Source organism: Crocuta crocuta, unplaced genomic scaffold (genome assembly GCF_008692635.1).
Source record: "Crocuta crocuta isolate KB4526 unplaced genomic scaffold, BGI_CrCroc_1.0 scaffold130, whole genome shotgun sequence".
NCBI lineage: Eukaryota > Metazoa > Chordata > Mammalia > Carnivora > Hyaenidae > Crocuta > Crocuta crocuta.
The window spans coordinates 10,947,891-10,956,717 of NW_027527920.1; the positions used below are offsets into that span (position 1 = coordinate 10,947,891).

The 8,827-nt window shown below is 50.3% G+C and overlaps 1 long non-coding RNA gene across 1 annotated transcript; it reads right to left on the reverse strand.

Annotated features, from left to right (window-relative positions):
• Positions 1-1,915: 1,915 nt before the first annotated feature.
• On the reverse strand, positions 1,916-8,513 carry LOC144218814 (uncharacterized). Its single transcript, XR_013331269.1, has 3 exons — positions 8,284-8,513; positions 5,569-5,794; positions 1,916-2,616 (listed from the first exon to the last, which is right to left on the reverse strand). It is a non-coding gene; the product is annotated as an uncharacterized LOC144218814 (long non-coding RNA).
• Positions 8,514-8,827: the final 314 nt, after the last annotated feature.

An 8,827-nucleotide genomic window follows, 5' to 3' on the forward strand; every position in this document is an offset into this window, starting at 1 on the left:
ACACCGAGGCTCAGAGGGGTAAGGAAGCTTGCTGAACTCACACAGCCGGAAAATGAAGAAAGCACGATTCAGGGCCACTTGACTCCATAGCCACTCACATCTGGGCCGGTAATCTCTGACCCGTGGGCCACATTCAGCCTGTACAGCCAGGAAATCGAGAATAGCTTTTACATTTTAAAGAGGTTGTAAAAGAAAAGAAAAAGGTTGTAAAAGACAAAAGCAAAAAATAAAAACAAAAATACGCCACAGAGGCTGTATGTGGCCTGCCAAGCCTAAAATACCTACCATCTGGGGGAAGCGGTTGCCAAACCCCGGTTAAGACTGTGACATATGTCTAGTGCTGAGCTCACCCTGGGATGGTTGGTGGAATGACTCAGGGTCATCATGTCTCTCCAAAGCTTTGTTGTCAAAAGCCCTCTTACAGCAGCTCTGAATCCTTCGTAGGACCCAGGTCCCCGGAGTCTTACACAATGTTTTGTTGGCTCCGCATGCGGGTGGCACAGACTCATTTGGATGCACCTGTGTCTGCCAGAGCATCGCAGACAGCTAGGGACATAGCAATTGATCTGCCACGTACGAAGTTCTCCAACAAGGACCTCCCGTGGTGGCCAGTGGCTGGCTCCTCTTAAATCAGAAGCCAGAGCACCAGCTGACCCAGTCCTGCTATATTATTCACTCTTACATGATCCTCCCCCAAATTCTGTTGAAGAATTTCAACAGGTTGAAGAGAGAGTATGGTTATCCTAATTAAAAAAAGAATCTTTGGGGCGCCTGGGTGGCTCAGTCGGTTAAGTGTCCGACTTTGGCTCAGGTCATGATCTCACGGTTCGTGGGTTTGAGGCCCGCGTCGGGCTCTGTGCTGACCGCCAGCTCAGCGCCTGGAGACTGTTTCCAGTTCTGTGTCTCCCTCTCTCTCTGACCCTCCCCTGCTCATGCTGTCTCTCTCTCTCTCAAAAATAAATAAAACATTAAAAATAAATCTTTTTAGATGATGAAACTATGGCTTGGAGTTTAGAGGTTTACACGTGCACACAAAATGGTGGGGCCATAATCTGAGCCTGGTGGTCTCCTAATCCTGAACACCATGCTTTACGCCATCGCGCCACAACAGCTTCGGCCGGTCATCAGCTCACTGTCCTGTGTTTAGATCAAGGATCCAAAACTTAGGAGTTAGGCAAAAGAACGGCTGCATGGGGTATGATCTAACAGAGCTATTTGAGGCTTATCTAGCTCTCTGGGGATATATTCCTTTATTCTGACCTTCTTTCTATTTACTAGCAAATAGGACACTGTATTATGTGAAATTGTAGAAGACGGATAGTCATGCACGTGGTTCTTGTCTTCTAGAGGTGCCATGACTTTGTCTGGTAGAATAGATTACAACCCAAAGGCTATACTTTCGTTGCCTTACAGGGTAATCAATCTTGTAAGCAATTTAGCAATCTTATCCCAGCACTCTTTCAGCGATGATTAATGGTTTTCTATATATGTTTTTGATGAATCTGGCCATTCTACTGGTTCCTTCTTTAATACGTTAAATCAATCTTTGACACATGTTCACTATTTGTAGGAATCATGGATTTGACTTTGTTGCACATCGTATTTGGACATCCTCACGGTTACAAATGGGACTTCTGAGATCAGACCCAGCCAGCCGCTGCACTTGCCCTGGGAGTCAGAAGAATCTTTCTCTGTGTAGATCTGTTGAGAGGTGGTCCACAGTGGTGGAAAAACTGAACGACACATCTAGGTTTGGTTCTAAAGCCTGTGGAGAAATTGTGTAACTTCTCTCACTCTCAGTTTCATTGTCCATAAGATAGAGATTATACCACTTCTTTTTTTTTAATGAAAAATGAATAATGAATAACAGTAGAGCACAGTAGTTGAAGATACAATTCTGAGCCAGGTAGCCTTGGGTTCACTTCTTGAATCTGCTCTTGTTATGCCCGAATCACGAGTCCCCTGAGACCTCCAAGGAGCCGGCACCGATGCAAGAACATAGGGTCTTTTATTACAAGCTCGAGCAGGGGCTCACCTGTTAACCTGCGCAGCGGCAGCAGAGTGAAGCCCCGAACAATAGCAAGCAGGGTTCTTATGGGGTAAAGGATGGGGGTGTTACTGTGCACACATAGTACGTATAGCATCATCACATAAGCACCAGTCATAATTGTACAGCACCCATGGTAACATTTTGACCATTCAGTATCTGTGAGGCATCCATTACTTTTGGCAGGACCCAATCATGACCTTTGAGAATCCTTTGAAAATGACCAATTATGAGGTGAATTCAAAGGGCCCATGTGGGGTTCAGGCAAGCGGTGAGTGATTGGCTAGTTTGTACAGAATAACTACCTGCAGTTCCCAGCCCTGATTCAGACCACAGGAATGTTACACATTTCTTTTGATTGGCTGATCCGAGGGTGGTCCGAGGGTGGCTTCAGCTGAAGCTCTTCCTGGAACTGGGGCTATGTGCAGCCCGAGGTTGCTCTTAATGGAGGACTTAATTTCAGGCTCCTCACTCTTTTTATGCTGTATAAACTTGGAGAAAGCTATTGTGCCTCAATTTCCTCATCTGTAGAATGTGGTTGGTATTTACTTTGTAGGCTTGTAGTGAGGCTGTAACGAAGCAAGGGAAATAAAGTTCTGAGACCTGTGACTGGAATATTGTAAGCATGTAATGAGTGTGAGCTCTGGTGAAGAAAAGGGCAGTACTTATGAAGTACCTAGAAGAGCTCCTAGTATATAAATAATACTTAAAAATATTGGTAGCTGTCAAACATCAGGGATGTCCATCATTCAGGCCCAGGTGGAGTCATGGCAGAAGATAGACGGCCTGTTAACTCATGAAAAAGACATGCCATGGAGTCAAGAAATGTGCCCAAGATCGCCCAGCCAGAACTAGAACCCAGGCCTCGTGACTCCCAGCTGGATTTGGTCCCCGCACAAAGCTAAGGAGCTAGACACTGATGGTGAAGTACACTCATCTGTGTTGTTCATGACTCAGCCTCCTCCCTGCCCTATTCTCCCCTGTGGCTTTCAGTTACTCTCCTCCCCAAGGAAATGTCTTCCCCTGCTGCCACGGCTACTTCTATTTCACTCTGACTTCTACTGGGGCGCCTGGAGGGTGGGTGGGGGGTGCCCGGTTAAGGATGGTACCGCGCAGTCCTGGGAGCAGGAGAAGAGAGAGAACTGTCCTACTCCATCCCTACTTCCTACTCCCTGGGTCCTCAGCTCCATACTAATGCCTCCAGACAAAATAGTGAAGGATTTCCTTGCCAAGTGATGAACAGAAAAAACAAATCTACACCATATTGCGTACCCTGCATACCAGACATTCCTCAGATGGTTTGCTTCCTAGGTGATTGGCCAGACTTCTGAACTCACCAGGGGCAGAGGTCTATCTGAAAGGGAGGGAGGGAGACACAGAATCCGAAACAGGCTCCAGGCTCTGANGGGCACTGAGTCTAGAAACAGGACTGACTTCTGCAACAAATTTGTCTGTTATCTTTTCCACCCCCATCACGTCCGCCATGAGCCAAAATCCAGACATTACTGACATTATACCCAAGAGTGGTGTCATGGGTTACGAATCATTCACGTACTTACTGAAGACCCACTACGAGTCTGGCACTATGGTAGGCCCGTGGGAGAGCACCTGAGTTAATTCTTAAAAGTGCAAGAAATGGGGTTTTCTTTGGCCACATTTCAAGGCTACTTTTACGTAGGTGTGAGGGAAAGGGGAAGCAGAAGCTTGCCAAGCGCCTGATACGTGGCCAAATGCTTGCGGCCTTTTCCACCATGATTGCTGGCCGGGGTCAGTCACAGTGCACTGGCAGCAAATCTGACTGAGGTGGCTTCGACATGGCAGGGATGAACTGGTTAGGGACTGGGAATTCTGGAAGAATTAGAGTTAGACGAGTTGACCAACAATGTCGCCAGAGACACAGATTCTGTGTCTTCATTCTGTGCCTCCTTGGGATGGGCTCCATCCTAAGGCTGCCTTAGCCATGCTCAGAAGCAGCTTCTTTTTTCACTATGGATGTGGGGGAGAGAGAGGCTAATGCCTTCAGCAGACACTTCCTCCCAGCTGATTGGCCAGATCAGGTTGTACGCTCATTCCAGAACCAATCACCAACCATGGGAGTGGTGTCCCTGGACCAGTCATGCCCAACCTTGACTAGGGTCAACTGGCCCCAAATGTTGCTGCAGCTCCATCAGGGGAAAGCGGATGCTGGGAATGAAAGCACAATGTCCATCCAATGTATGTCCCCGTGGGCTTGGAAGCAAAATGATATGCTCCAAACTGGGTCTATCAATAGTCCTGAGCCCCTGTGTGTGTTTTCACTTCACTGTGCTGCCTTCTGTGGCAAAAACAAAAACAACAAAAAAAACAGAACGAAGGATGGAGTGGGGAATTGAATTTCAGGTGCCCTTTTGAGGCAATGGAGCTGCCGGAGAAAACTCTAGGTTAATTTAAGAAACCCCCTCCTTCCAGCCCTAGCCTTGCCCCTTCCTTCCAGATGGCCTCTGCATTCCGCTGGGATTTGGGCCATGGGCGCCATTTTATAGGGATCAGCTCACAGCATCTGAAGTCCTTTCAATGTTTCATTAACAACCCCCTTCTGGCCTGAGCCCGTCCTCTGGATTTGGCCGAACAATGGCTAAATGTGTTACCAGGAGGGTTCGGGATATTAAGGGTCAAGCTGTTTCCATGCAGCTGTGTTAGGAAGGGAACCCTAGAAGAACAATTTTCAGAGAAACCGTTTTAATGATCACGTTGCCCTGTGGTGTGGTGGGGCCACGTGAGACAGTGGGGAAGGAAGGGGGCGGCTGTCATGTATTGGAACTGTTTGGGAACTTTTTTTTTTTTTTTGGCCTATTTGTGTTTCAGATCAGCCAGAGTAGCCAAAACAGCTGATCCCCAGGTCGTAAACACTGGTGGAAACGACATGGTCTCAAGTTTATCACCCGGGTCATCGGTCTTCATGAAATATCTCATATATCCACAGCTCGGTTTTGATCCCTGCCTATGACCTAGATGAGGTTGCTGCACAGACGAAATATTACCTAGTAACGTTACACAGGCTGCGCTACGTGTGCCAAGCGGGGGAGAGGAGGCAGTCATTCCCAAGGGACCCTTGAGGAGGGCGTCCCCAGCTATGCTGCACCGAACATTTGTCCCTGCAAGTACACTGCGATGAGAAAAAAATGCCTTGAGGCCAAACGCAATTGGGGCAGCACCGTAGATCCCAGGCCCCTTTGGAGCTAGCCAACGCACCCGCGTATCGTACAGCCCTAAGATAGCTCACCGAGACTCCTTAGGGTGCTTACTTGTTTAATATGATGCTTCTTAAATGCATTTGCCTGAGGAAAGCCCCTTTTCCCTCAGGGAAAACAAAGAATGCCCGGCCGGTGTCCCGCGGAACCACACTGCCCCCTGGGGTCAAAACCGGACAGGATGCAGGACAGACTAGGGCACGAAGGCGAGGAGGGCCTTCCTCCCCGCACCCTGGGAACAGCCTGGGAGGGGCAGAAGCCTGCCACATTGAGGGCTCTGCCTCTACTTACCCTCCAGTGTCAGGCCTCTTCAGGGTCCACACTCTCCTCCGGTTTCCCTCGTCTGCACGTTTAGGCCCCCGGTGTTCTGTCTACTCCCGCGAGCTCAGGCCTAACGGCTTGGGTCCCCACCAGGACCCAGCGCCTGCGCCCTCCCGGCCTACAGCCCAGGGGCCGGCAATGTGTGTGGTTCTCACCTCCCTGGAAGGAGACTCTCTTCTCCGGGAAGGTCTGACATCTGTGGAGGGAAAGACTGTGTCTTTATTCTCTTTCTACTTTTCGTCACACCCGGAGGCCATCCGCCTCTCCCTTCCTGGTCCCTCTGAATGTCCTGCCATCTCAGGGCGCTGAGGACACAGCCAGAACCCCTTCTCACTCTGGAGGCCCCGACACCCAGGCTGTTCACCCGCTGGTGAGCACAGAAAGCATATCTTCAGTATTTGCTTTCTGGGCTTAATAGAAGTTCTCTTTCTGAGAATAAGACACAAAGCGGAGAGAGGCCCAAGCAGACAGGAAGCTCTTCCTGTGGCCCCCAGTGCTGGGGCCCTGCTACTGTCCCTTGCAGGTGTTGGCCCCACAGGGCATTTCTGTCCGCATTTCCAGGCCAGCCAGCACAGAGGGCCCGGGGCCGGGCTTCACATTCGGGAGGTTTGGTTAGCAAAACTGCCACAATCACATCCTGTTCATGGCAGAGAATGTTCAAGTGAAAACCCTCAGTTGCATTGGTCTCCACCATAGACACTCTTGAGCACGGGAGCTTTATTTAAACTATTTTTATTTATTTTTAATGTTTGTTTATTTTTGAGAGAGAGAGAGAGACAGAGTGTGAGCAGGGGAGGGGAAGAGAGGGAAGGAGACACAGAATCGGAAGCAGGCTCCAGGCTCCGAGCTGTCAGCACAGAGCCCGACTTGGGGCTCGAACTCATGAGCTGGAGATCATGACCTGAGCCAAAGTTGGACACTTAACCGAATGAGCACCCAGGTGCCCCTATTGAAACGATTTTTTAAAATTTGAGAGAGAGTGAGTGGGGGAGGGGCAGAGAGAGAGGGAGAGAGAATCCCAAGCAGATTCCGTGCTGTCAATGCAGAGCCTTACTCAGGGCTCAATCATGAGATTGAATTGTGAGATCATGGCCTGAGCCAAGATCAAGAGCCGGACGCTTCACCGACTGAGCCACTGGGGCGGCCCAGCACTGGGGCTTAGAGAGCTGTGGAGAGAGAGAGAGAGAGAGAGAGAGAGAGAGAGAGAGAGAGAGACCCCAGATCAGGATTTTGGAGACACCAGGTGGGTGTAAAGCCGAGGTGGCTCTCAGTAACCTGCGTGTTCAAGAACAAGCTCCTTAGGCGCTCAGTGACCCCTGGGTGGTCCCTGGCCTCCACACACTTGAGGATTTGCCCAGTTGCCCGGCAGCCCCTCTAGCATGTCCCAGTCTCTGCCACATGCATATGCGGTTCCCTCTGCCCTTGAGGTTCCTTCCCCTGCCTCTGCCTAATTTTTATCCAGTCTTCCAGGCTCAGACAGGTTCTCCAAAGACTACTGGTTAAAAGCATGAGCTTTGGAAACAAATGAGTGTGTCTATGCTTTGGCACTTACTGGCTGCGTGATCCTAACACAGTGGTTGGGAGATCCCAGTTCTGCCTGCTGTGTGGCCTTGGCTAAGTGACCTAACCTCTCTGTGCCTCAGCCCTGTCATCTCTAAAATAATAAATGAGTATGTATGTGTCATGCTCAATGTGGATGTTGTAGGGATTCCAGGGGGTAATAAAGTTCGTTCCTGGCGTGTGCTAAGTGTACAATAAGCATCAGCTATCTAGAGATGACCTGTCCACCTGCTCCCCTGTAAGTAAGTCCCTCCTGCTGTGGCATCTCCTGGAGAGGCTCTTGGCTCACACCCTCTTTCCTTGCTCTCGAGCTTTCTGGCACAGTAGCCAGGGTCCTGATTCACTCCTGAGCCATTGACCTCTGTTAGTACATCTCCACACTTTAATCACAAGTTCTCAGAGGTCAGCATCTCCCTTCTGATCTTCCTGCCGAGCGATTCCTCTGATAACAACCCAAGTGCCCCAGCCTGATGCAGGGTCCCTTGTGCTGTGTTTCTGGCCGCCCTCCTCTCTGGACCACATGCTCCAAGCTCTGCCTTCCTCCTTGTTCCCCTAAGCAATTCATCCTTCAATAATCAGGCCTCTGCATGGGGCTATCCCCCCACCCCCCCACCACGCCTCTGCCTCTTTGCTGGGAAAACTCCTGTTCGTTAGGAGTCAGGTCAAATGCTCTTTTTGTGAGGCTTTTCCCAACTCCAGGGCCCTCTTAGCTCAGAGCCCTGGCTCGAGGGTCTGTGACCTTCTCCAAGGTCCCCAACATCCTGTACAAAGTAGGTGATGGGCACTCAGGTCTTTGTGGGTCAGCCTGCATTAGCTGCACAGAGGATGTGAACTCCGAGAGCCGGCTTCCAATCCCTCTTCTGCACTTCTGGGCCTTGCTGCCTTCTTGGTGCGCCCAACTGCCACACGGCCAGACCACCTCCCCTCCACCCCCCTCTGTGGAGGGAGCACAGCCAGGGAGCCGCATGGAGGCTAGCTCCCCTCCCTCCTGGACCACGCCTCAGGCAGTCCTCTGTCCGAGTCCCATTTCTGTCAAGTCAAAGATAGAAAGAATCACCAGTTTGCTTAGAGATCCTCTAGCACCACTGTAGGAGGGGAAATGATCCTCTGAGTTGTGAGACTTACCAGTGACACTCTGTTGCCATGGTGATTCTCTGACATCAGCCTCTTGTGGAGGAGTCTGGCTTCCCAATCCACACTCCCTCCGCACAAGAGGAGGAGGTGGTGCAGTCCTTGCCGGTTGCATTTCAGCCTCGGCTGTCAGAAGCGACGCTCAACTCTGTGGGTCAGGTGCCCGTCAGGGTCAGCTGGGTAACACGGTCATGGTCACGGAGCTCCAAGCTGCTCGTCCAGGAGGTCTGCTTCTTCCAGAGGAAAATAATGCACCTTCCTACTTAAGGTCTATTTCTCTGAATTTTCTCCAGAGTCAGCAAAGCTATATAGACAATGGTCCTGTGGCTTTGCCTCTGGCGCGTGCGTGCACACACACACGCGGACACACACACACACACACACCTGGTAACTATGGGATTGCACTCGAAGTGGAGTTTCTCCCCCATAAAAAAAAGACACAGACTCCCCTCTCTCCCCCACCTTCCTTCCATTCCCAGGAGACTTTCACACAGGTTCATTCCTTTAAAAGTTTATTTCTGGTGAATTAAAAAAAATA